Raw genomic sequence first — 24,239 nt, 5'->3', positions numbered from 1 at the left:
TCTGCCAGCCGGCAGGATTTCTTCTGCACTCACCCAGAAAAGCCAAGAATTGTATTTCATCTTTCGCAAGCTGTATTTTCCAGGAGGAGAATGAATACTTGCATTAAACTGAATCAAGCCGACAGAGACGCACAGCCGTTGTTTTTCTCCATGGGAAGTTTTTCGTTAAGGAAAAACACCGTTGTCATTTTCTTGCCAGCCGGCGGTATTTCTTGTGCAGCGATGAGCCAGATTTGTATTTCGTATTTCGCAAGTTGTGTGAATTTCTTGAAGTTGAAAGTGAATTCGCTCCAGAAAAGAAATGTCCAGTCGCATGAAAGCCGTGGCTGTTTGTTAAACCGCAGGACCTGAGCTTGCGTTCTGTTTCTCATGGCGTTCGCAAAGGCGATTCCTGCCTTTAAAACTGCTGTGACTGCGACTGAAAGTGGCGTGTGGCGCAGCTTCTAAAGTCTTGTTGACGCTCCTCGATGTTGCTTTCTCTCTGCCTAAGGAAGTTCGATTGTCGCGTCGGAACGGGGAGACCTAATCCTTCCAGCTTTAAGCCACCCTTCAGTCTTCTGAAGGGTGTCCGAGTGCTAGCATGTCATTTGGCTTTTTTTTGGGGGGAAGCGGAGAGCGACATTGAAAAAGGTTACCGCCGCCGCCTCGCCCTCCGTGTTAAATGATCGCAAGCCGGCGGCGGCGGCGCTCCCTGTAGTCGTGGCCGAGCGGTTAAGGCGATGGGCTAGAAAGCCATTGGGGTCTCCCCGCGTCGGCTCGAATCCTGCCCACTACGGCGCCCTTCTCCTGTCGCTTCGGCCTGCCCAGAAAAAGGCGGAGTGCCGTTTCTCTCTTCCTGCTTCTTGTACAAACGCTAAATCGCTTGGACCTGCTGCCTTGGAAGTAATGTCTTCAACATCCACCAGTGACATTTCACAGCTGGAAGCACACAGCCACGCTTTTGGCATTGGCATGTCTTTTGCGCCCTACTTCCAGCCTTTGAAGACCTAATTATTCAAACTGAAAGAACCGGCTGAATGAGTGTTTGCAGTGCACCAGGAGGAGCAGGGACCATAGCATTGGAGGGGTGAGGATGGCGCAGATGGAAACGTTTTCATGCGCTCCTCTGGGAGGAATGAAAAGAAAAGACGAAACCGGAAACAGTAGTAGCCGCAAGAGGAAGTGTCTTCAAGCGCCAAGCAAGCGCTCCTCGTTAGTATAGTGGTGCGTATCCCCGCCTGTCACGTGGGAGACCAGGGATGGATTGCTTGACGGCGAGCCAGGTTGCTTTTCTCCCATCAGATTCCAACCGCTAATGCTAACGCAGTGTGTGGGAGCTTACATGCTTTTCCTTTCCCGTCTTTTTCGGACGACTATTCCAAAGGGGTAACCTGAAGGAATAGGGGCCTGAAGACACGAGGCATTCTTAAACCAGCACTGGGCTGCACGGCCTTCTGTTGTGATCAGGTTATATTCGAGTCAAAAAGCCAGAGCATCCGCTTCCATCCTATGGAGCACGAGCTAAATCGGAAGAGGCAGGGGATACACCTACGCCTATCGGCGCACGTTCCCTGCGTCAGGCTGCTTCACCCATTTGCACCCGACTGGAGACGGCACTGAGCAAGCTTTTTGTCAGGAGTGGGATTCGAACCCACGCCTCCAGGGGAGACTGCGACCTGAACGCAGCGCCTTAGACCGCTCGGCCATCCTGACGCGGGCCCCCTGTCCCGGGGCGGTCTGATGAGCCACCGCGATCCCACTACGCTCCTCGAGTATCGCACTGTTATTAATACTACAGTGTGACTCCAGCATTAAAATGTTTGGAAAATGTGTCGGCTTTTATAATCCAGTGTAGAGCAGCATGTGATGATTTGTGCTACAACACCAAGCGCTCAAAGTGACGTCTGCGTTTGTCGTTGAAACTTTCAACTCTTTCATCACTTATGTAGGAAATAAAAAGAGCAGTTGTGCGCCACACGCAGAGAGGCCGTCAGCAGAGTGGCGCAGCGGAAGCGTGCTGGGCCCATAACCCAGAGGTCGATGGATCGAAACCATCCTCTGCTACGTGTGTCCTATGCACGATTCATAAGCATGCCATTGGGTTAGCAAAGTGCCTTCAAATAGTCTGCATCTCCCTTTCTTTAAATTCTGTCCTGAGTTTCTCTCTCGTGTGTGTTTGTGCAAGCTTGACACTTGCGGGACTCTTTAATCTTCACCAATACGGAGATGACCAAATGTGTCTTCGGTTGTTCTGAGGTCTTTGATAGTTTCTTTGAAAGCTTCAACTGAACCTCGAAATCGAAGCAGTTATGTTTATATTGATTTCTCGCGTTAATCATTACGAACCAGGAACAGCCAGCACACTCGGTCGCATTAGTAATTATGTCACGTCTCTACTTAGCAGAGCATTCAAAGGCCCACTGGAAGTAGTAAAGCACTAAAACACTGCAAAACTGAACTCGGGAAAATCATACTGGGAGCTCTGAGCGATGTCTGCATCCAAGCCATCCAATACGGACTCTGAAACCTTGGAATATCAACACTATGATGCGCTACCTTTTACCTGGAGCAAAACGATGGAATTAGAAGAATGCTTACCGCAGGATACAACTGTGCCGCTGTTATTTGGAGCACGGTTTTCACTTGCATGAAAACTACAGCAGAACGTAGAAGGATGATCACTGAGGAGTCCACGCGGGCATGCTGAGGAGATTGTAGGTCGTACATTTCAATGATTACTGACATTTGCGCTGCTGGAGGTACAGTAATCAACAAAGAACAGGGTGTGCTACTCTCGAATCCGGTCAGCACATGATGAAAAGCCAGGAAGTATACCTTGTCAAATTGCCGTCAACAGGGACAAGTTAACCACCAGCTCCACCGGCGCCCGGCTAGCTCAGTCGGTAGAGCATGAGACTCTTAATCTCAGGGTCGTGGGTTTGAGCCCCACGTTGGGCGGTGCCCGTCTCCTTATTAACAAAGTTTCCCGCTCATCCTTGAACCTCTTACACCTCGATGGTACCGAGCACTGCGTTTTAATGCACAGGTGTGATCAAACCGAGATGAAAAGGGCGTATCTAGCTCCTTGCCCGAGAGATAAATCAAGGGTTCCGCAGATAATCCCTTGGCTCCGGTCACCCGGACGCAGATAGGAGCTGCAGCCATCATAACTTGTATGAAAACTAAGAAGAGCTCCTGTCTATTTACAGTTTCATTTACTCTAGCGTTTCCTTAAACATTGCGTGTACGAAGGCTAAGAAATTGGAGAGCTATTCTAATACAATAACTATTAGGAATCTTTTGGGCATAACAGTTTCACTGTGATTTTGCAGGTAACACGTACGTTGGGAAAACATTTTGAACGCGATCAATAACCGCACTGGAAAAATGTGGGAAAGAAAGGGCGAAAAGCGACTCTTCAACATGTGGAAATATCTTCCTGAGCGGAGCCCTCTTCTCGAAGCTCAACACTCTGCAAGAGTCACTTCTCCCAACTTGCGCCCGCAGGTTTCCGTAGTGTGCCTGCAAAGAGCCATCCGCTTGAGACAGGTGCACCTCCCGATTTCATTGAACTAAGCTAGATGCACAATTTCTAATGCAGCCTTCATCACAATAGACAGTTCATTTCTCGAAAGCTTGTCGTAAAAAAAGGAAACAAAGAACGAAAACGTATAGCTGACAATCTTCTGAAGATGCAGATTCAGCTTTGGGGAAATGGACATTTTATGTATGCAGATGCTTTTCAAGCGCTGGTTTTAGAACGTCGCTGTGCTTCCAGCATCCTTTTCAGCCTTCTAAACTGGCTACCGAGGTGCCGATCACATTGTAAAGCGGTTGAGAGGCCGGAGCTGCTCAAACCGCTCTTGCCGTTTCCCATCAATCAAAAGCACTATGTTGTTTCTTTGTATGGAAAGCTTTTCAAGTCTGGCATCGACACGCACCTTTCCTGAAACGTCCAAAAGGTGAATGCTTCGCAAAGAAATCCAGTCTACCTTCAGGGGGCATGATGTTGAAATCGGAATGAGCCCTGGGTGGGCTTGAAGCAGCAGCTGTTCAGTTAACAGCTGCACAGAAACGCACCCCGCTTGCTTTGTATCATTCGCAAGTTTCTGGTTAAAGAGTAAAAAAGGCTGGAATTCTTCTGCCAGCCGGCAGGATTTCTTCTGCACTCACCCAGAAAAGCCAAGAATTGTATTTCATCTTTCGCAAGCTGTATTTTCCAGGAGGAGAATGAATACTTGCATTAAACTGAATCAAGCCGACAGAGACGCACAGCCGTTGTTTTTCTCCATGGGAAGTTTTTCGTTAAGGAAAAACACCGTTGTCATTTTCTTGCCAGCCGGCGGTATTTCTTGTGCAGCGATGAGCCAGATTTGTATTTCGTATTTCGCAAGTTGTGTGAATTTCTTGAAGTTGAAAGTGAATTCGCTCCAGAAAAGAAATGTCCAGTCGCATGAAAGCCGTGGCTGTTTGTTAAACCGCAGGACCTGAGCTTGCGTTCTGTTTCTCATGGCGTTCGCAAAGGCGATTCCTGCCTTTAAAACTGCTGTGACTGCGACTGAAAGTGGCGTGTGGCGCAGCTTCTAAAGTCTTGTTGACGCTCCTCGATGTTGCTTTCTCTCTGCCTAAGGAAGTTCGATTGTCGCGTCGGAACGGGGAGACCTAATCCTTCCAGCTTTAAGCCACCCTTCAGTCTTCTGAAGGGTGTCCGAGTGCTAGCATGTCATTTGGCTTTTTTTTGGGGGGAAGCGGAGAGCGACATTGAAAAAGGTTACCGCCGCCGCCTCGCCCTCCGTGTTAAATGATCGCAAGCCGGCGGCGGCGGCGCTCCCTGTAGTCGTGGCCGAGCGGTTAAGGCGATGGGCTAGAAAGCCATTGGGGTCTCCCCGCGTCGGCTCGAATCCTGCCCACTACGGCGCCCTTCTCCTGTCGCTTCGGCCTGCCCAGAAAAAGGCGGAGTGCCGTTTCTCTCTTCCTGCTTCTTGTACAAACGCTAAATCGCTTGGACCTGCTGCCTTGGAAGTAATGTCTTCAACATCCACCAGTGACATTTCACAGCTGGAAGCACACAGCCACGCTTTTGGCATTGGCATGTCTTTTGCGCCCTACTTCCAGCCTTTGAAGACCTAATTATTCAAACTGAAAGAACCGGCTGAATGAGTGTTTGCAGTGCACCAGGAGGAGCAGGGACCATAGCATTGGAGGGGTGAGGATGGCGCAGATGGAAACGTTTTCATGCGCTCCTCTGGGAGGAATGAAAAGAAAAGACGAAACCGGAAACAGTAGTAGCCGCAAGAGGAAGTGTCTTCAAGCGCCAAGCAAGCGCTCCTCGTTAGTATAGTGGTGCGTATCCCCGCCTGTCACGTGGGAGACCAGGGATGGATTGCTTGACGGCGAGCCAGGTTGCTTTTCTCCCATCAGATTCCAACCGCTAATGCTAACGCAGTGTGTGGGAGCTTACATGCTTTTCCTTTCCCGTCTTTTTCGGACGACTATTCCAAAGGGGTAACCTGAAGGAATAGGGGCCTGAAGACACGAGGCATTCTTAAACCAGCACTGGGCTGCACGGCCTTCTGTTGTGATCAGGTTATATTCGAGTCAAAAAGCCAGAGCATCCGCTTCCATCCTATGGAGCACGAGCTAAATCGGAAGAGGCAGGGGATACACCTACGCCTATCGGCGCACGTTCCCTGCGTCAGGCTGCTTCACCCATTTGCACCCGACTGGAGACGGCACTGAGCAAGCTTTTTGTCAGGAGTGGGATTCGAACCCACGCCTCCAGGGGAGACTGCGACCTGAACGCAGCGCCTTAGACCGCTCGGCCATCCTGACGCGGGCCCCCTGTCCCGGGGCGGTCTGATGAGCCACCGCGATCCCACTACGCTCCTCGAGTATCGCACTGTTATTAATACTACAGTGTGACTCCAGCATTAAAATGTTTGGAAAATGTGTCGGCTTTTATAATCCAGTGTAGAGCAGCATGTGATGATTTGTGCTACAACACCAAGCGCTCAAAGTGACGTCTGCGTTTGTCGTTGAAACTTTCAACTCTTTCATCACTTATGTAGGAAATAAAAAGAGCAGTTGTGCGCCACACGCAGAGAGGCCGTCAGCAGAGTGGCGCAGCGGAAGCGTGCTGGGCCCATAACCCAGAGGTCGATGGATCGAAACCATCCTCTGCTACGTGTGTCCTATGCACGATTCATAAGCATGCCATTGGGTTAGCAAAGTGCCTTCAAATAGTCTGCATCTCCCTTTCTTTAAATTCTGTCCTGAGTTTCTCTCTCGTGTGTGTTTGTGCAAGCTTGACACTTGCGGGACTCTTTAATCTTCACCAATACGGAGATGACCAAATGTGTCTTCGGTTGTTCTGAGGTCTTTGATAGTTTCTTTGAAAGCTTCAACTGAACCTCGAAATCGAAGCAGTTATGTTTATATTGATTTCTCGCGTTAATCATTACGAACCAGGAACAGCCAGCACACTCGGTCGCATTAGTAATTATGTCACGTCTCTACTTAGCAGAGCATTCAAAGGCCCACTGGAAGTAGTAAAGCACTAAAACACTGCAAAACTGAACTCGGGAAAATCATACTGGGAGCTCTGAGCGATGTCTGCATCCAAGCCATCCAATACGGACTCTGAAACCTTGGAATATCAACACTATGATGCGCTACCTTTTACCTGGAGCAAAACGATGGAATTAGAAGAATGCTTACCGCAGGATACAACTGTGCCGCTGTTATTTGGAGCACGGTTTTCACTTGCATGAAAACTACAGCAGAACGTAGAAGGATGATCACTGAGGAGTCCACGCGGGCATGCTGAGGAGATTGTAGGTCGTACATTTCAATGATTACTGACATTTGCGCTGCTGGAGGTACAGTAATCAACAAAGAACAGGGTGTGCTACTCTCGAATCCGGTCAGCACATGATGAAAAGCCAGGAAGTATACCTTGTCAAATTGCCGTCAACAGGGACAAGTTAACCACCAGCTCCACCGGCGCCCGGCTAGCTCAGTCGGTAGAGCATGAGACTCTTAATCTCAGGGTCGTGGGTTCGAGCCCCACGTTGGGCGGTGCCCGTCTCCTTATTAACAAAGTTTCCCGCTCATCCTTGAACCTCTTACACCTCGATGGTACCGAGCACTGCGTTTTAATGCACAGGTGTGATCAAACCGAGATGAAAAGGGCGTATCTAGCTCCTTGCCCGAGAGATAAATCAAGGGTTCCGCAGATAATCCCTTGGCTCCGGTCACCCGGACGCAGATAGGAGCTGCAGCCATCATAACTTGTATGAAAACTAAGAAGAGCTCCTGTCTATTTACAGTTTCATTTACTCTAGCGTTTCCTTAAACATTGCGTGTACGAAGGCTAAGAAATTGGAGAGCTATTCTAATACAATAACTATTAGGAATCTTTTGGGCATAACAGTTTCACTGTGATTTTGCAGGTAACACGTACGTTGGGAAAACATTTTGAACGCGATCAATAACCGCACTGGAAAAATGTGGGAAAGAAAGGGCGAAAAGCGACTCTTCAACATGTGGAAATATCTTCCTGAGCGGAGCCCTCTTCTCGAAGCTCAACACTCTGCAAGAGTCACTTCTCCCAACTTGCGCCCGCAGGTTTCCGTAGTGTGCCTGCAAAGAGCCATCCGCTTGAGACAGGTGCACCTCCCGATTTCATTGAACTAAGCTAGATGCACAATTTCTAATGCAGCCTTCATCACAATAGACAGTTCATTTCTCGAAAGCTTGTCGTAAAAAAAGGAAACAAAGAACGAAAACGTATAGCTGACAATCTTCTGAAGATGCAGATTCAGCTTTGGGGAAATGGACATTTTATGTATGCAGATGCTTTTCAAGCGCTGGTTTTAGAACGTCGCTGTGCTTCCAGCATCCTTTTCAGCCTTCTAAACTGGCTACCGAGGTGCCGATCACATTGTAAAGCGGTTGAGAGGCCGGAGCTGCTCAAACCGCTCTTGCCGTTTCCCATCAATCAAAAGCACTATGTTGTTTCTTTGTATGGAAAGCTTTTCAAGTCTGGCATCGACACGCACCTTTCCTGAAACGTCCAAAAGGTGAATGCTTCGCAAAGAAATCCAGTCTACCTTCAGGGGGCATGATGTTGAAATCGGAATGAGCCCTGGGTGGGCTTGAAGCAGCAGCTGTTCAGTTAACAGCTGCACAGAAACGCACCCCGCTTGCTTTGTATCATTCGCAAGTTTCTGGTTAAAGAGTAAAAAAGGCTGGAATTCTTCTGCCAGCCGGCAGGATTTCTTCTGCACTCACCCAGAAAAGCCAAGAATTGTATTTCATCTTTCGCAAGCTGTATTTTCCAGGAGGAGAATGAATACTTGCATTAAACTGAATCAAGCCGACAGAGACGCACAGCCGTTGTTTTTCTCCATGGGAAGTTTTTCGTTAAGGAAAAACACCGTTGTCATTTTCTTGCCAGCCGGCGGTATTTCTTGTGCAGCGATGAGCCAGATTTGTATTTCGTATTTCGCAAGTTGTGTGAATTTCTTGAAGTTGAAAGTGAATTCGCTCCAGAAAAGAAATGTCCAGTCGCATGAAAGCCGTGGCTGTTTGTTAAACCGCAGGACCTGAGCTTGCGTTCTGTTTCTCATGGCGTTCGCAAAGGCGATTCCTGCCTTTAAAACTGCTGTGACTGCGACTGAAAGTGGCGTGTGGCGCAGCTTCTAAAGTCTTGTTGACGCTCCTCGATGTTGCTTTCTCTCTGCCTAAGGAAGTTCGATTGTCGCGTCGGAACGGGGAGACCTAATCCTTCCAGCTTTAAGCCACCCTTCAGTCTTCTGAAGGGTGTCCGAGTGCTAGCATGTCATTTGGCTTTTTTTTGGGGGGAAGCGGAGAGCGACATTGAAAAAGGTTACCGCCGCCGCCTCGCCCTCCGTGTTAAATGATCGCAAGCCGGCGGCGGCGGCGCTCCCTGTAGTCGTGGCCGAGCGGTTAAGGCGATGGGCTAGAAAGCCATTGGGGTCTCCCCGCGTCGGCTCGAATCCTGCCCACTACGGCGCCCTTCTCCTGTCGCTTCGGCCTGCCCAGAAAAAGGCGGAGTGCCGTTTCTCTCTTCCTGCTTCTTGTACAAACGCTAAATCGCTTGGACCTGCTGCCTTGGAAGTAATGTCTTCAACATCCACCAGTGACATTTCACAGCTGGAAGCACACAGCCACGCTTTTGGCATTGGCATGTCTTTTGCGCCCTACTTCCAGCCTTTGAAGACCTAATTATTCAAACTGAAAGAACCGGCTGAATGAGTGTTTGCAGTGCACCAGGAGGAGCAGGGACCATAGCATTGGAGGGGTGAGGATGGCGCAGATGGAAACGTTTTCATGCGCTCCTCTGGGAGGAATGAAAAGAAAAGACGAAACCGGAAACAGTAGTAGCCGCAAGAGGAAGTGTCTTCAAGCGCCAAGCAAGCGCTCCTCGTTAGTATAGTGGTGCGTATCCCCGCCTGTCACGTGGGAGACCAGGGATGGATTGCTTGACGGCGAGCCAGGTTGCTTTTCTCCCATCAGATTCCAACCGCTAATGCTAACGCAGTGTGTGGGAGCTTACATGCTTTTCCTTTCCCGTCTTTTTCGGACGACTATTCCAAAGGGGTAACCTGAAGGAATAGGGGCCTGAAGACACGAGGCATTCTTAAACCAGCACTGGGCTGCACGGCCTTCTGTTGTGATCAGGTTATATTCGAGTCAAAAAGCCAGAGCATCCGCTTCCATCCTATGGAGCACGAGCTAAATCGGAAGAGGCAGGGGATACACCTACGCCTATCGGCGCACGTTCCCTGCGTCAGGCTGCTTCACCCATTTGCACCCGACTGGAGACGGCACTGAGCAAGCTTTTTGTCAGGAGTGGGATTCGAACCCACGCCTCCAGGGGAGACTGCGACCTGAACGCAGCGCCTTAGACCGCTCGGCCATCCTGACGCGGGCCCCCTGTCCCGGGGCGGTCTGATGAGCCACCGCGATCCCACTACGCTCCTCGAGTATCGCACTGTTATTAATACTACAGTGTGACTCCAGCATTAAAATGTTTGGAAAATGTGTCGGCTTTTATAATCCAGTGTAGAGCAGCATGTGATGATTTGTGCTACAACACCAAGCGCTCAAAGTGACGTCTGCGTTTGTCGTTGAAACTTTCAACTCTTTCATCACTTATGTAGGAAATAAAAAGAGCAGTTGTGCGCCACACGCAGAGAGGCCGTCAGCAGAGTGGCGCAGCGGAAGCGTGCTGGGCCCATAACCCAGAGGTCGATGGATCGAAACCATCCTCTGCTACGTGTGTCCTATGCACGATTCATAAGCATGCCATTGGGTTAGCAAAGTGCCTTCAAATAGTCTGCATCTCCCTTTCTTTAAATTCTGTCCTGAGTTTCTCTCTCGTGTGTGTTTGTGCAAGCTTGACACTTGCGGGACTCTTTAATCTTCACCAATACGGAGATGACCAAATGTGTCTTCGGTTGTTCTGAGGTCTTTGATAGTTTCTTTGAAAGCTTCAACTGAACCTCGAAATCGAAGCAGTTATGTTTATATTGATTTCTCGCGTTAATCATTACGAACCAGGAACAGCCAGCACACTCGGTCGCATTAGTAATTATGTCACGTCTCTACTTAGCAGAGCATTCAAAGGCCCACTGGAAGTAGTAAAGCACTAAAACACTGCAAAACTGAACTCGGGAAAATCATACTGGGAGCTCTGAGCGATGTCTGCATCCAAGCCATCCAATACGGACTCTGAAACCTTGGAATATCAACACTATGATGCGCTACCTTTTACCTGGAGCAAAACGATGGAATTAGAAGAATGCTTACCGCAGGATACAACTGTGCCGCTGTTATTTGGAGCACGGTTTTCACTTGCATGAAAACTACAGCAGAACGTAGAAGGATGATCACTGAGGAGTCCACGCGGGCATGCTGAGGAGATTGTAGGTCGTACATTTCAATGATTACTGACATTTGCGCTGCTGGAGGTACAGTAATCAACAAAGAACAGGGTGTGCTACTCTCGAATCCGGTCAGCACATGATGAAAAGCCAGGAAGTATACCTTGTCAAATTGCCGTCAACAGGGACAAGTTAACCACCAGCTCCACCGGCGCCCGGCTAGCTCAGTCGGTAGAGCATGAGACTCTTAATCTCAGGGTCGTGGGTTCGAGCCCCACGTTGGGCGGTGCCCGTCTCCTTATTAACAAAGTTTCCCGCTCATCCTTGAACCTCTTACACCTCGATGGTACCGAGCACTGCGTTTTAATGCACAGGTGTGATCAAACCGAGATGAAAAGGGCGTATCTAGCTCCTTGCCCGAGAGATAAATCAAGGGTTCCGCAGATAATCCCTTGGCTCCGGTCACCCGGACGCAGATAGGAGCTGCAGCCATCATAACTTGTATGAAAACTAAGAAGAGCTCCTGTCTATTTACAGTTTCATTTACTCTAGCGTTTCCTTAAACATTGCGTGTACGAAGGCTAAGAAATTGGAGAGCTATTCTAATACAATAACTATTAGGAATCTTTTGGGCATAACAGTTTCACTGTGATTTTGCAGGTAACACGTACGTTGGGAAAACATTTTGAACGCGATCAATAACCGCACTGGAAAAATGTGGGAAAGAAAGGGCGAAAAGCGACTCTTCAACATGTGGAAATATCTTCCTGAGCGGAGCCCTCTTCTCGAAGCTCAACACTCTGCAAGAGTCACTTCTCCCAACTTGCGCCCGCAGGTTTCCGTAGTGTGCCTGCAAAGAGCCATCCGCTTGAGACAGGTGCACCTCCCGATTTCATTGAACTAAGCTAGATGCACAATTTCTAATGCAGCCTTCATCACAATAGACAGTTCATTTCTCGAAAGCTTGTCGTAAAAAAAGGAAACAAAGAACGAAAACGTATAGCTGACAATCTTCTGAAGATGCAGATTCAGCTTTGGGGAAATGGACATTTTATGTATGCAGATGCTTTTCAAGCGCTGGTTTTAGAACGTCGCTGTGCTTCCAGCATCCTTTTCAGCCTTCTAAACTGGCTACCGAGGTGCCGATCACATTGTAAAGCGGTTGAGAGGCCGGAGCTGCTCAAACCGCTCTTGCCGTTTCCCATCAATCAAAAGCACTATGTTGTTTCTTTGTATGGAAAGCTTTTCAAGTCTGGCATCGACACGCACCTTTCCTGAAACGTCCAAAAGGTGAATGCTTCGCAAAGAAATCCAGTCTACCTTCAGGGGGCATGATGTTGAAATCGGAATGAGCCCTGGGTGGGCTTGAAGCAGCAGCTGTTCAGTTAACAGCTGCACAGAAACGCACCCCGCTTGCTTTGTATCATTCGCAAGTTTCTGGTTAAAGAGTAAAAAAGGCTGGAATTCTTCTGCCAGCCGGCAGGATTTCTTCTGCACTCACCCAGAAAAGCCAAGAATTGTATTTCATCTTTCGCAAGCTGTATTTTCCAGGAGGAGAATGAATACTTGCATTAAACTGAATCAAGCCGACAGAGACGCACAGCCGTTGTTTTTCTCCATGGGAAGTTTTTCGTTAAGGAAAAACACCGTTGTCATTTTCTTGCCAGCCGGCGGTATTTCTTGTGCAGCGATGAGCCAGATTTGTATTTCGTATTTCGCAAGTTGTGTGAATTTCTTGAAGTTGAAAGTGAATTCGCTCCAGAAAAGAAATGTCCAGTCGCATGAAAGCCGTGGCTGTTTGTTAAACCGCAGGACCTGAGCTTGCGTTCTGTTTCTCATGGCGTTCGCAAAGGCGATTCCTGCCTTTAAAACTGCTGTGACTGCGACTGAAAGTGGCGTGTGGCGCAGCTTCTAAAGTCTTGTTGACGCTCCTCGATGTTGCTTTCTCTCTGCCTAAGGAAGTTCGATTGTCGCGTCGGAACGGGGAGACCTAATCCTTCCAGCTTTAAGCCACCCTTCAGTCTTCTGAAGGGTGTCCGAGTGCTAGCATGTCATTTGGCTTTTTTTTGGGGGGAAGCGGAGAGCGACATTGAAAAAGGTTACCGCCGCCGCCTCGCCCTCCGTGTTAAATGATCGCAAGCCGGCGGCGGCGGCGCTCCCTGTAGTCGTGGCCGAGCGGTTAAGGCGATGGGCTAGAAAGCCATTGGGGTCTCCCCGCGTCGGCTCGAATCCTGCCCACTACGGCGCCCTTCTCCTGTCGCTTCGGCCTGCCCAGAAAAAGGCGGAGTGCCGTTTCTCTCTTCCTGCTTCTTGTACAAACGCTAAATCGCTTGGACCTGCTGCCTTGGAAGTAATGTCTTCAACATCCACCAGTGACATTTCACAGCTGGAAGCACACAGCCACGCTTTTGGCATTGGCATGTCTTTTGCGCCCTACTTCCAGCCTTTGAAGACCTAATTATTCAAACTGAAAGAACCGGCTGAATGAGTGTTTGCAGTGCACCAGGAGGAGCAGGGACCATAGCATTGGAGGGGTGAGGATGGCGCAGATGGAAACGTTTTCATGCGCTCCTCTGGGAGGAATGAAAAGAAAAGACGAAACCGGAAACAGTAGTAGCCGCAAGAGGAAGTGTCTTCAAGCGCCAAGCAAGCGCTCCTCGTTAGTATAGTGGTGCGTATCCCCGCCTGTCACGTGGGAGACCAGGGATGGATTGCTTGACGGCGAGCCAGGTTGCTTTTCTCCCATCAGATTCCAACCGCTAATGCTAACGCAGTGTGTGGGAGCTTACATGCTTTTCCTTTCCCGTCTTTTTCGGACGACTATTCCAAAGGGGTAACCTGAAGGAATAGGGGCCTGAAGACACGAGGCATTCTTAAACCAGCACTGGGCTGCACGGCCTTCTGTTGTGATCAGGTTATATTCGAGTCAAAAAGCCAGAGCATCCGCTTCCATCCTATGGAGCACGAGCTAAATCGGAAGAGGCAGGGGATACACCTACGCCTATCGGCGCACGTTCCCTGCGTCAGGCTGCTTCACCCATTTGCACCCGACTGGAGACGGCACTGAGCAAGCTTTTTGTCAGGAGTGGGATTCGAACCCACGCCTCCAGGGGAGACTGCGACCTGAACGCAGCGCCTTAGACCGCTCGGCCATCCTGACGCGGGCCCCCTGTCCCGGGGCGGTCTGATGAGCCACCGCGATCCCACTACGCTCCTCGAGTATCGCACTGTTATTAATACTACAGTGTGACTCCAGCATTAAAATGTTTGGAAAATGTGTCGGCTTTTATAATCCAGTGTAGAGCAGCATGTGATGATTTGTGCTACAACACCAAGCGCTCAAAGTGACGTCTGCGTTTGTCGTTGAAACTTTCAACTCTTTCATCACTTATGTAGGAAATAAAAAGAGCAGTTGTGCGCCACACGCAGAGAGGCCGTCAGCAGAGTGGCGCAGCGGAAGCGTGCTGGGCCCATAACCCAGAGGTCGATGGATCGAAACCATCCTCTGCTACGTGTGTCCTATGCACGATTCATAAGCATGCCATTGGGTTAGCAAAGTGCCTTCAAATAGTCTGCATCTCCCTTTCTTTAAATTCTGTCCTGAGTTTCTCTCTCGTGTGTGTTTGTGCAAGCTTGACACTTGCGGGACTCTTTAATCTTCACCAATACGGAGATGACCAAATGTGTCTTCGGTTGTTCTGAGGTCTTTGATAGTTTCTTTGAAAGCTTCAACTGAACCTCGAAATCGAAGCAGTTATGTTTATATTGATTTCTCGCGTTAATCATTACGAACCAGGAACAGCCAGCACACTCGGTCGCATTAGTAATTATGTCACGTCTCTACTTAGCAGAGCATTCAAAGGCCCACTGGAAGTAGTAAAGCACTAAAACACTGCAAAACTGAACTCGGGAAAATCATACTGGGAGCTCTGAGCGATGTCTGCATCCAAGCCATCCAATACGGACTCTGAAACCTTGGAATATCAACACTATGATGCGCTACCTTTTACCTGGAGCAAAACGATGGAATTAGAAGAATGCTTACCGCAGGATACAACTGTGCCGCTGTTATTTGGAGCACGGTTTTCACTTGCATGAAAACTACAGCAGAACGTAGAAGGATGATCACTGAGGAGTCCACGCGGGCATGCTGAGGAGACTGTAGGTCGTACATTTCAATGATTACTGACATTTGCGCTGCTGGAGGTACAGTAATCAACAAAGAACAGGGTGTGCTACTCTCGAATCCGGTCAGCACATGATGAAAAGCCAGGAAGTATACCTTGTCAAATTGCCGTCAACAGGGACAAGTTAACCACCAGCTCCACCGGCGCCCGGCTAGCTCAGTCGGTAGAGCATGAGACTCTTAATCTCAGGGTCGTGGGTTCGAGCCCCACGTTGGGCGGTGCCCGTCTCCTTATTAACAAAGTTTCCCGCTCATCCTTGAACCTCTTACACCTCGATGGTACCGAGCACTGCGTTTTAATGCACAGGTGTGATCAAACCGAGATGAAAAGGGCGTATCTAGCTCCTTGCCCGAGAGATAAATCAAGGGTTCCGCAGATAATCCCTTGGCTCCGGTCACCCGGACGCAGATAGGAGCTGCAGCCATCATAACTTGTATGAAAACTAAGAAGAGCTCCTGTCTATTTACAGTTTCATTTACTCTAGCGTTTCCTTAAACATTGCGTGTACGAAGGCTAAGAAATTGGAGAGCTATTCTAATACAATAACTATTAGGAATCTTTTGGGCATAACAGTTTCACTGTGATTTTGCAGGTAACACGTACGTTGGGAAAACATTTTGAACGCGATCAATAACCGCACTGGAAAAATGTGGGAAAGAAAGGGCGAAAAGCGACTCTTCAACATGTGGAAATATCTTCCTGAGCGGAGCCCTCTTCTCGAAGCTCAACACTCTGCAAGAGTCACTTCTCCCAACTTGCGCCCGCAGGTTTCCGTAGTGTGCCTGCAAAGAGCCATCCGCTTGAGACAGGTGCACCTCCCGATTTCATTGAACTAAGCTAGATGCACAATTTCTAATGCAGCCTTCATCACAATAGACAGTTCATTTCTCGAAAGCTTGTCGTAAAAAAAGGAAACAAAGAACGAAAACGTATAGCTGACAATCTTCTGAAGATGCAGATTCAGCTTTGGGGAAATGGACATTTTATGTATGCAGATGCTTTTCAAGCGCTGGTTTTAGAACGTCGCTGTGCTTCCAGCATCCTTTTCAGCCTTCTAAACTGGCTACCGAGGTGCCGATCACATTGTAAAGCGGTTGAGAGGCCGGAGCTGCTCAAACCGCTCTTGCCGTTTCCCATCAATCAAAAGCACTATGTTGTTTCTTTGTATGGAAAGCTTTTCAAGTCTGGCATCGACACGCACCTTTCCTGAAACGTCCAAAAGGTGAATGCTTCGCAAAGAAATCCAGTCTACCTTCAGGGGGCATGATGTTGAAATCGGAATGAGCCCTGGGTGGGCTTGAAGCAGCAGCTGTTCAGTTAACAGCTGCACAGAAACGCACCCCGCTTGCTTTGTATCATTCGCAAGTTTCTGGTTAAAGAGTAAAAAAGGCTGGAATTCTTCTGCCAGCCGGCAGGATTTCTTCTGCACTCACCCAGAAAAGCCAAGAATTGTATTTCATCTTTCGCAAGCTGTATTTTCCAGGAGGAGAATGAATACTTGCATTAAACTGAATCAAGCCGACAGAGACGCACAGCCGTTGTTTTTCTCCATGGGAAGTTTTTCGTTAAGGAAAAACACCGTTGTCATTTTCTTGCCAGCCGGCGGTATTTCTTGTGCAGCGATGAGCCAGATTTGTATTTCGTATTTCGCAAGTTGTGTGAATTTCTTGAAGTTGAAAGTGAATTCGCTCCAGAAAAGAAATGTCCAGTCGCATGAAAGCCGTGGCTGTTTGTTAAACCGCAGGACCTGAGCTTGCGTTCTGTTTCTCATGGCGTTCGCAAAGGCGATTCCTGCCTTTAAAACTGCTGTGACTGCGACTGAAAGTGGCGTGTGGCGCAGCTTCTAAAGTCTTGTTGACGCTCCTCGATGTTGCTTTCTCTCTGCCTAAGGAAGTTCGATTGTCGCGTCGGAACGGGGAGACCTAATCCTTCCAGCTTTAAGCCACCCTTCAGTCTTCTGAAGGGTGTCCGAGTGCTAGCATGTCATTTGGCTTTTTTTTGGGGGGAAGCGGAGAGCGACATTGAAAAAGGTTACCGCCGCCGCCTCGCCCTCCGTGTTAAATGATCGCAAGCCGGCGGCGGCGGCGCTCCCTGTAGTCGTGGCCGAGCGGTTAAGGCGATGGGCTAGAAAGCCATTGGGGTCTCCCCGCGTCGGCTCGAATCCTGCCCACTACGGCGCCCTTCTCCTGTCGCTTCGGCCTGCCCAGAAAAAGGCGGAGTGCCGTTTCTCTCTTCCTGCTTCTTGTACAAACGCTAAATCGCTTGGACCTGCTGCCTTGGAAGTAATGTCTTCAACATCCACCAGTGACATTTCACAGCTGGAAGCACACAGCCACGCTTTTGGCATTGGCATGTCTTTTGCGCCCTACTTCCAGCCTTTGAAGACCTAATTATTCAAACTGAAAGAACCGGCTGAATGAGTGTTTGCAGTGCACCAGGAGGAGCAGGGACCATAGCATTGGAGGGGTGAGGATGGCGCAGATGGAAACGTTTTCATGCGCTCCTCTGGGAGGAATGAAAAGAAAAGACGAAACCGGAAACAGTAGTAGCCGCAAGAGGAAGTGTCTTCAAGCGCCAAGCAAGCGCTCCTCGTTAGTATAGTGGTGCGTATCCCCGCCTGTCACGTGGGAGACCAGGGATGGATTGCTTGACGGCGAGCCAGGTTGCTTTTCTCCCATCAGATTCCAACCGCTAATGCTAACGCAGTGTGTGGGAGCTTACATGCTTTTCCTTTCCCGTCTTTTTCGGACGACTATTCCAAAGGGGTAACCTGAAGGAATAGGGGCCTGAAGACACGAGGCATTCTTAAACCAGCACTGGGCTGCACGGCCTTCTGTTGTGATCAGGTTATATTCGAGTCAAAAAGCCAGAGCATCCGCTTCCATCCTATGGAGCACGAGCTAAATCGGAAGAGGCAGGGGATACACCTACGCCTATCGGCGCACGTTCCCTGCGTCAGGCTGCTTCACCCATTTGCACCCGACTGGAGACGGCACTGAGCAAGCTTTTTGTCAGGAGTGGGATTCGAACCCACGCCTCCAGGGGAGACTGCGACCTGAACGCAGCGCCTTAGACCGCTCGGCCATCCTGACGCGGGCCCCCGGTCCCGGGGCGGTCTGATGAGCCACCGCGATCCCACTACGCTCCTCGAGTATCGCACTGTTATTAATACTACAGTGTGACTCCAGCATTAAAATGTTTGGAAAATGTGTCGGCTTTTATAATCCAGTGTAGAGCAGCATGTGATGATTTGTGCTACAACACCAAGCGCTCAAAGTGACGTCTGCGTTTGTCGTTGAAACTTTCAACTCTTTCATCACTTATGTAGGAAATAAAAAGAGCAGTTGTGCGCCACACGCAGAGAGGCCGTCAGCAGAGTGGCGCAGCGGAAGCGTGCTGGGCCCATAATCCAGAGGTCGATGGATCGAAACCATCCTCTGCTACGTGTGTCCTATGCACGATTCATAAGCATGCCATTGGGTTAGCAAAGTGCCTTCAAATAGTCTGCATCTCCCTTTCTTTAAATTCTGTCCTGAGTTTCTCTCTCGTGTGTGTTTGTGCAAGCTTGACACTTGCGGGACTCTTTAATCTTCACCAATACGGAGATGACCAAATGTGTCTTCGGTTGTTCTGAGGTCTTTGATAGTTTCTTTGAAAGCTTCAACTGAACCTCGAAATCGAAGCAGTTATGTTTATATTGATTTCTCGCGTTAATCATTACGAACCAGGAACAGCCAGCACACTCGGTCGCATTAGTAATTATGTCACGTCTCTACTTAGCAGAGCATTCAAAGGCCCACTGGAAGTAGTAAAGCACTAAAACACTGCAAAACTGAACTCGGGAAAATCATACTGGGAGCTCTGAGCGATGTCTGCATCCAAGCCATCCAATACGGACTCTGAAACCTTGGAATATCAACACTATGATGCGCTACCTTTTACCTGGAGCAAAACGATGGAATTAGAAGAATGCTTACCGCAGGATACAACTGTGCCGCTGTTATTTGGAGCACGGTTTTCACTTGCATGAAAACTACAGCAGAACGTAGAAGGATGATCACTGAGGAGTCCACGCGGGCATGCTGAGGAGATTGTAGGTCGTACATTTCAATGATTACTGACATTTGCGCTGCTGGAGGTACAGTAATCAACAAAGAACAGGGTGTGCTACTCTCGAATCCGGTCAGCACATGATGAAAAGCCAGGAAGTATACCTTGTCAAATTGCCGTCAACAGGGACAAGTTAACCACCAGCTCCACCGGCGCCCGGCTAGCTCAGTCGGTAGAGCATGAGACTCTTAATCTCAGGGTCGTGGGTTCGAGCCCCACGTTGGGCGGTGCCCGTCTCCTTATTAACAAAGTTTCCCGCTCATCCTTGAACCTCTTACACCTCGATGGTACCGAGCACTGCGTTTTAATGCACAGGTGTGATCAAACCGAGATGAAAAGGGCGTATCTAGCTCCTTGCCCGAGAGATAAATCAAGGGTTCCGCAGATAATCCCTTGGCTCCGGTCACCCGGACGCAGATAGGAGCTGCAGCCATCATAACTTGTATGAAAACTAAGAAGAGCTCCTGTCTATTTACAGTTTCATTTACTCTAGCGTTTCCTTAAACATTGCGTGTACGAAGGCTAAGAAATTGGAGAGCTATTCTAATACAATAACTATTAGGAATCTTTTGGGCATAACAGTTTCACTGTGATTTTGCAGGTAACACGTACGTTGGGAAAACATTTTGAACGCGATCAATAACCGCACTGGAAAAATGTGGGAAAGAAAGGGCGAAAAGCGACTCTTCAACATGTGGAAATATCTTCCTGAGCGGAGCCCTCTTCTCGAAGCTCAACACTCTGCAAGAGTCACTTCTCCCAACTTGCGCCCGCAGGTTTCCGTAGTGTGCCTGCAAAGAGCCATCCGCTTGAGACAGGTGCACCTCCCGATTTCATTGAACTAAGCTAGATGCACAATTTCTAATGCAGCCTTCATCACAATAGACAGTTCATTTCTCGAAAGCTTGTCGTAAAAAAAGGAAACAAAGAACGAAAACGTATAGCTGACAATCTTCTGAAGATGCAGATTCAGCTTTGGGGAAATGGACATTTTATGTATGCAGATGCTTTTCAAGCGCTGGTTTTAGAACGTCGCTGTGCTTCCAGCATCCTTTTCAGCCTTCTAAACTGGCTACCGAGGTGCCGATCACATTGTAAAGCGGTTGAGAGGCCGGAGCTGCTCAAACCGCTCTTGCCGTTTCCCATCAATCAAAAGCACTATGTTGTTTCTTTGTATGGAAAGCTTTTCAAGTCTGGCATCGACACGCACCTTTCCTGAAACGTCCAAAAGGTGAATGCTTCGCAAAGAAATCCAGTCTACCTTCAGGGGGCATGATGTTGAAATCGGAATGAGCCCTGGGTGGGCTTGAAGCAGCAGCTGTTCAGTTAACAGCTGCACAGAAACGCACCCCGCTTGCTTTGTATCATTCGCAAGTTTCTGGTTAAAGAGTAAAAAAGGCTGGAATTCTTCTGCCAGCCGGCAGGATTTCTTCTGCACTCACCCAGAAAAGCCAAGAATTGTATTTCATCTTTCGCAAGCTGTATTTTCCAGGAGGAGAATGAATACTTGCATTAAACTGAATCAAGCCGACAGAGACGCACAGCCGTTGTTTTTCTCCATGGGAAGTTTTTCGTTAAGGAAAAACACCGTTGTCATTTTCTTGCCAGCCGGCGGTATTTCTTGTGCAGCGATGAGCCAGATTTGTATTTCGTATTTCGCAAGTTGTGTGAATTTCTTGAAGTTGAAAGTGAATTCGCTCCAGAAAAGAAATGTCCAGTCGCATGAAAGCCGTGGCTGTTTGTTAAACCGCAGGACCTGAGCTTGCGTTCTGTTTCTCATGGCGTTCGCAAAGGCGATTCCTGCCTTTAAAACTGCTGTGACTGCGACTGAAAGTGGCGTGTGGCGCAGCTTCTAAAGTCTTGTTGACGCTCCTCGATGTTGCTTTCTCTCTGCCTAAGGAAGTTCGATTGTCGCGTCGGAACGGGGAGACCTAATCCTTCCAGCTTTAAGCCACCCTTCAGTCTTCTGAAGGGTGTCCGAGTGCTAGCATGTCATTTGGCTTTTTTTTGGGGGGAAGCGGAGAGCGACATTGAAAAAGGTTACCGCCGCCGCCTCGCCCTCCGTGTTAAATGATCGCAAGCCGGCGGCGGCGGCGCTCCCTGTAGTCGTGGCCGAGCGGTTAAGGCGATGGGCTAGAAAGCCATTGGGGTCTCCCCGCGTCGGCTCGAATCCTGCCCACTACGGCGCCCTTCTCCTGTCGCTTCGGCCTGCCCAGAAAAAGGCGGAGTGCCGTTTCTCTCTTCCTGCTTCTTGTACAAACGCTAAATCGCTTGGACCTGCTGCCTTGGAAGTAATGTCTTCAACATCCACCAGTGACATTTCACAGCTGGAAGCACACAGCCACGCTTTTGGCATTGGCATGTCTTTTGCGCCCTACTTCCAGCCTTTGAAGACCTAATTATTCAAACTGAAAGAACCGGCTGAATGAGTGTTTGCAGTGCACCAGGAGGAGCAGGGACCATAGCATTGGAGGGGTGAGGATGGCGCAGATGGAAACGTTTTCATGCGCTCCTCTGGGAGGAATGAAAAGAAAAGACGAAACCGGAAACAGTAGTAGCCGCAAGAGGAAGTGTCTTCAAGCGCCAAGCAAGCGCTCCTCGTTAGTATAGTGGTGCGTATCCCCGCCTGTCACGTGGGAGACCAGGGATGGATTGCTTGACGGCGAGCCAGGTTGCTTTTCTCCCATCAGATTCCAACCGCTAATGCTAACGCAGTGTGTGGGAGCTTACATGCTTTTCCTTTCCCGTCTTTTTCGGACGACTATTCCAAAGGGGTAACCTGAAGGAATAGGGGCCTGAAGACACGAGGCATTCTTAAACCAGCACTGGGCTGCACGGCCTTCTGTTGTGATCAGGTTATATTCGAGTCAAAAAGCCAGAGCATCCGCTTCCATCCTATGGAGCACGAGCTAAATCGGAAGAGGCAGGGGATACACCTACGCCTATCGGCGCACGTTCCCTGCGTCAGGCTGCTTCACCCATTTGCACCCGACTGGAGACGGCACTGAGCAAGCTTTTTGTCAGGAGTGGGATTCGAACCCACGCCTCCAGGGGAGACTGCGACCTGAACGCAGCGCCTTAGACCGCTCGGCCATCCTGACGCGGGCCCCCGGTCCCGGGGCGGTCTGATGAGCCACCGCGATCCCACTACGCTCCTCGAGTATCGCACTGTTATTAATACTACAGTGTGACTCCAGCATTAAAATGTTTGGAAAATGTGTCGGCTTTTATAATCCAGTGTAGAGCAGCATGTGATGATTTGTGCTACAACACCAAGCGCTCAAAGTGACGTCTGCGTTTGTCGTTGAAACTTTCAACTCTTTCATCACTTATGTAGGAAATAAAAAGAGCAGTTGTGCGCCACACGCAGAGAGGCCGTCAGCAGAGTGGCGCAGCGGAAGCGTGCTGGGCCCATAATCCAGAGGTCGATGGATCGAAACCATCCTCTGCTACGTGTGTCCTATGCACGATTCATAAGCATGCCATTGGGTTAGCAAAGTGCCTTCAAATAGTCTGCATCTCCCTTTCTTTAAATTCTGTCCTGAGTTTCTCTCTCGTGTGTGTTTGTGCAAGCTTGACACTTGCGGGACTCTTTAATCTTCACCAATACGGAGATGACCAAATGTGTCTTCGGTTGTTCTGAGGTCTTTGATAGTTTCTTTGAAAGCTTCAACTGAACCTCGAAATCGAAGCAGTTATGTTTATATTGATTTCTCGCGTTAATCATTACGAACCAGGAACAGCCAGCACACTCGGTCGCATTAGTAATTATGTCACGTCTCTACTTAGCAGAGCATTCAAAGGCCCACTGGAAGTAGTAAAGCACTAAAACACTGCAAAACTGAACTCGGGAAAATCATACTGGGAGCTCTGAGCGATGTCTGCATCCAAGCCATCCAATACGGACTCTGAAACCTTGGAATATCAACACTATGATGCGCTACCTTTTACCTGGAGCAAAACGATGGAATTAGAAGAATGCTTACCGCAGGATACAACTGTGCCGCTGTTATTTGGAGCACGGTTTTCACTTGCATGAAAACTACAGCAGAACGTAGAAGGATGATCACTGAGGAGTCCACGCGGGCATGCTGAGGAGATTGTAGGTCGTACATTTCAATGATTACTGACATTTGCGCTGCTGGAGGTACAGTAATCAACAAAGAACAGGGTGTGCTACTCTCGAATCCGGTCAGCACATGATGAAAAGCCAGGAAGTATACCTTGTCAAATTGCCGTCAACAGGGACAAGTTAACCACCAGCTCCACCGGCGCCCGGCTAGCTCAGTCGGTAGAGCATGAGACTCTTAATCTCAGGGTCGTGGGTTCGAGCCCCACGTTGGGCGGTGCCCGTCTCCTTATTAACAAAGTTTCCCGCTCATCCTTGAACCTCTTACACCTCGATGGTACCGAGCACTGCGTTTTAATGCACAGGTGTGATCAAACCGAGATGAAAAGGGCGTATCTAGCTCCTTGCCCGAGAGATAAATCAAGGGTTCCGCAGATAATCCCTTGGCTCCGGTCACCCGGACGCAGATAGGAGCTGCAGCCATCATAACTTGTATGAAAACTAAGAAGAGCTCCTGTCTATTTACAGTTTCATTTACTCTAGCGTTTCCTTAAACATTGCGTGTACGAAGGCTAAGAAATTGGAGAGCTATTCTAATACAATAACTATTAGGAATCTTTTGGGCATAACAGTTTCACTGTGATTTTGCAGGTAACACGTACGTTGGGAAAACATTTTGAACGCGATCAATAACCGCACTGGAAAAATGTGGGAAAGAAAGGGCGAAAAGCGACTCTTCAACATGTGGAAATATCTTCCTGAGCGGAGCCCTCTTCTCGAAGCTCAACACTCTGCAAGAGTCACTTCTCCCAACTTGCGCCCGCAGGTTTCCGTAGTGTGCCTGCAAAGAGCCATCCGCTTGAGACAGGTGCACCTCCCGATTTCATTGAACTAAGCTAGATGCACAATTTCTAATGCAGCCTTCATCACAATAGACAGTTCATTTCTCGAAAGCTTGTCGTAAAAAAAGGAAACAAAGAACGA

General features: G+C 49.0%; 15 non-coding genes across 15 annotated transcripts; 9 read left to right on the top strand and 6 right to left on the bottom strand.

Moving 5' to 3' along the window:
* Nucleotides 1-1,609: 1,609 nt before the first annotated feature.
* Nucleotides 1,610-1,692, bottom strand: trnal-cag (transfer RNA leucine (anticodon CAG)). The gene has a single exon. It is a non-coding gene; the product is annotated as a tRNA-Leu (tRNA).
* Nucleotides 1,693-1,971: 279 nt separating this feature from the next.
* Nucleotides 1,972-2,043, top strand: trnam-cau (transfer RNA methionine (anticodon CAU)). Its single transcript has one exon. It is a non-coding gene; the product is annotated as a tRNA-Met (tRNA).
* Nucleotides 2,044-5,728: 3,685 nt separating this feature from the next.
* Nucleotides 5,729-5,811, bottom strand: trnal-cag (transfer RNA leucine (anticodon CAG)). Its single transcript has one exon. It is a non-coding gene; the product is annotated as a tRNA-Leu (tRNA).
* Nucleotides 5,812-6,090: 279 nt separating this feature from the next.
* trnam-cau (transfer RNA methionine (anticodon CAU)) lies at nt 6,091-6,162 on the top strand. The gene has a single exon. It is a non-coding gene; the product is annotated as a tRNA-Met (tRNA).
* An 821-nt stretch (nt 6,163-6,983) lies between these two features.
* Nucleotides 6,984-7,056, top strand: trnak-cuu (transfer RNA lysine (anticodon CUU)). The gene has a single exon. It is a non-coding gene; the product is annotated as a tRNA-Lys (tRNA).
* Nucleotides 7,057-9,847: 2,791 nt separating this feature from the next.
* trnal-cag (transfer RNA leucine (anticodon CAG)) lies at nt 9,848-9,930 on the bottom strand. The gene has a single exon. It is a non-coding gene; the product is annotated as a tRNA-Leu (tRNA).
* Nucleotides 9,931-10,209: 279 nt separating this feature from the next.
* trnam-cau (transfer RNA methionine (anticodon CAU)) lies at nt 10,210-10,281 on the top strand. Its single transcript has one exon. It is a non-coding gene; the product is annotated as a tRNA-Met (tRNA).
* An 821-nt stretch (nt 10,282-11,102) lies between these two features.
* On the top strand, nt 11,103-11,175 carry trnak-cuu (transfer RNA lysine (anticodon CUU)). The gene has a single exon. It is a non-coding gene; the product is annotated as a tRNA-Lys (tRNA).
* Nucleotides 11,176-13,966: 2,791 nt separating this feature from the next.
* Nucleotides 13,967-14,049, bottom strand: trnal-cag (transfer RNA leucine (anticodon CAG)). Its single transcript has one exon. It is a non-coding gene; the product is annotated as a tRNA-Leu (tRNA).
* A 279-nt stretch (nt 14,050-14,328) lies between these two features.
* trnam-cau (transfer RNA methionine (anticodon CAU)) lies at nt 14,329-14,400 on the top strand. The gene has a single exon. It is a non-coding gene; the product is annotated as a tRNA-Met (tRNA).
* Nucleotides 14,401-15,221: 821 nt separating this feature from the next.
* On the top strand, nt 15,222-15,294 carry trnak-cuu (transfer RNA lysine (anticodon CUU)). The gene has a single exon. It is a non-coding gene; the product is annotated as a tRNA-Lys (tRNA).
* Nucleotides 15,295-18,085: 2,791 nt separating this feature from the next.
* trnal-cag (transfer RNA leucine (anticodon CAG)) lies at nt 18,086-18,168 on the bottom strand. Its single transcript has one exon. It is a non-coding gene; the product is annotated as a tRNA-Leu (tRNA).
* Nucleotides 18,169-19,340: 1,172 nt separating this feature from the next.
* trnak-cuu (transfer RNA lysine (anticodon CUU)) lies at nt 19,341-19,413 on the top strand. Its single transcript has one exon. It is a non-coding gene; the product is annotated as a tRNA-Lys (tRNA).
* Nucleotides 19,414-22,204: 2,791 nt separating this feature from the next.
* Nucleotides 22,205-22,287, bottom strand: trnal-cag (transfer RNA leucine (anticodon CAG)). Its single transcript has one exon. It is a non-coding gene; the product is annotated as a tRNA-Leu (tRNA).
* A 1,172-nt stretch (nt 22,288-23,459) lies between these two features.
* On the top strand, nt 23,460-23,532 carry trnak-cuu (transfer RNA lysine (anticodon CUU)). The gene has a single exon. It is a non-coding gene; the product is annotated as a tRNA-Lys (tRNA).
* Nucleotides 23,533-24,239: the final 707 nt, after the last annotated feature.

This window comes from Lepisosteus oculatus, unplaced genomic scaffold (genome assembly GCF_040954835.1).
Source record: "Lepisosteus oculatus isolate fLepOcu1 unplaced genomic scaffold, fLepOcu1.hap2 HAP2_SCAFFOLD_75, whole genome shotgun sequence".
Lineage (NCBI taxonomy): Eukaryota > Metazoa > Chordata > Actinopteri > Semionotiformes > Lepisosteidae > Lepisosteus > Lepisosteus oculatus.
This window is presented reverse-complemented; position numbering and strand designations above follow the sequence as displayed.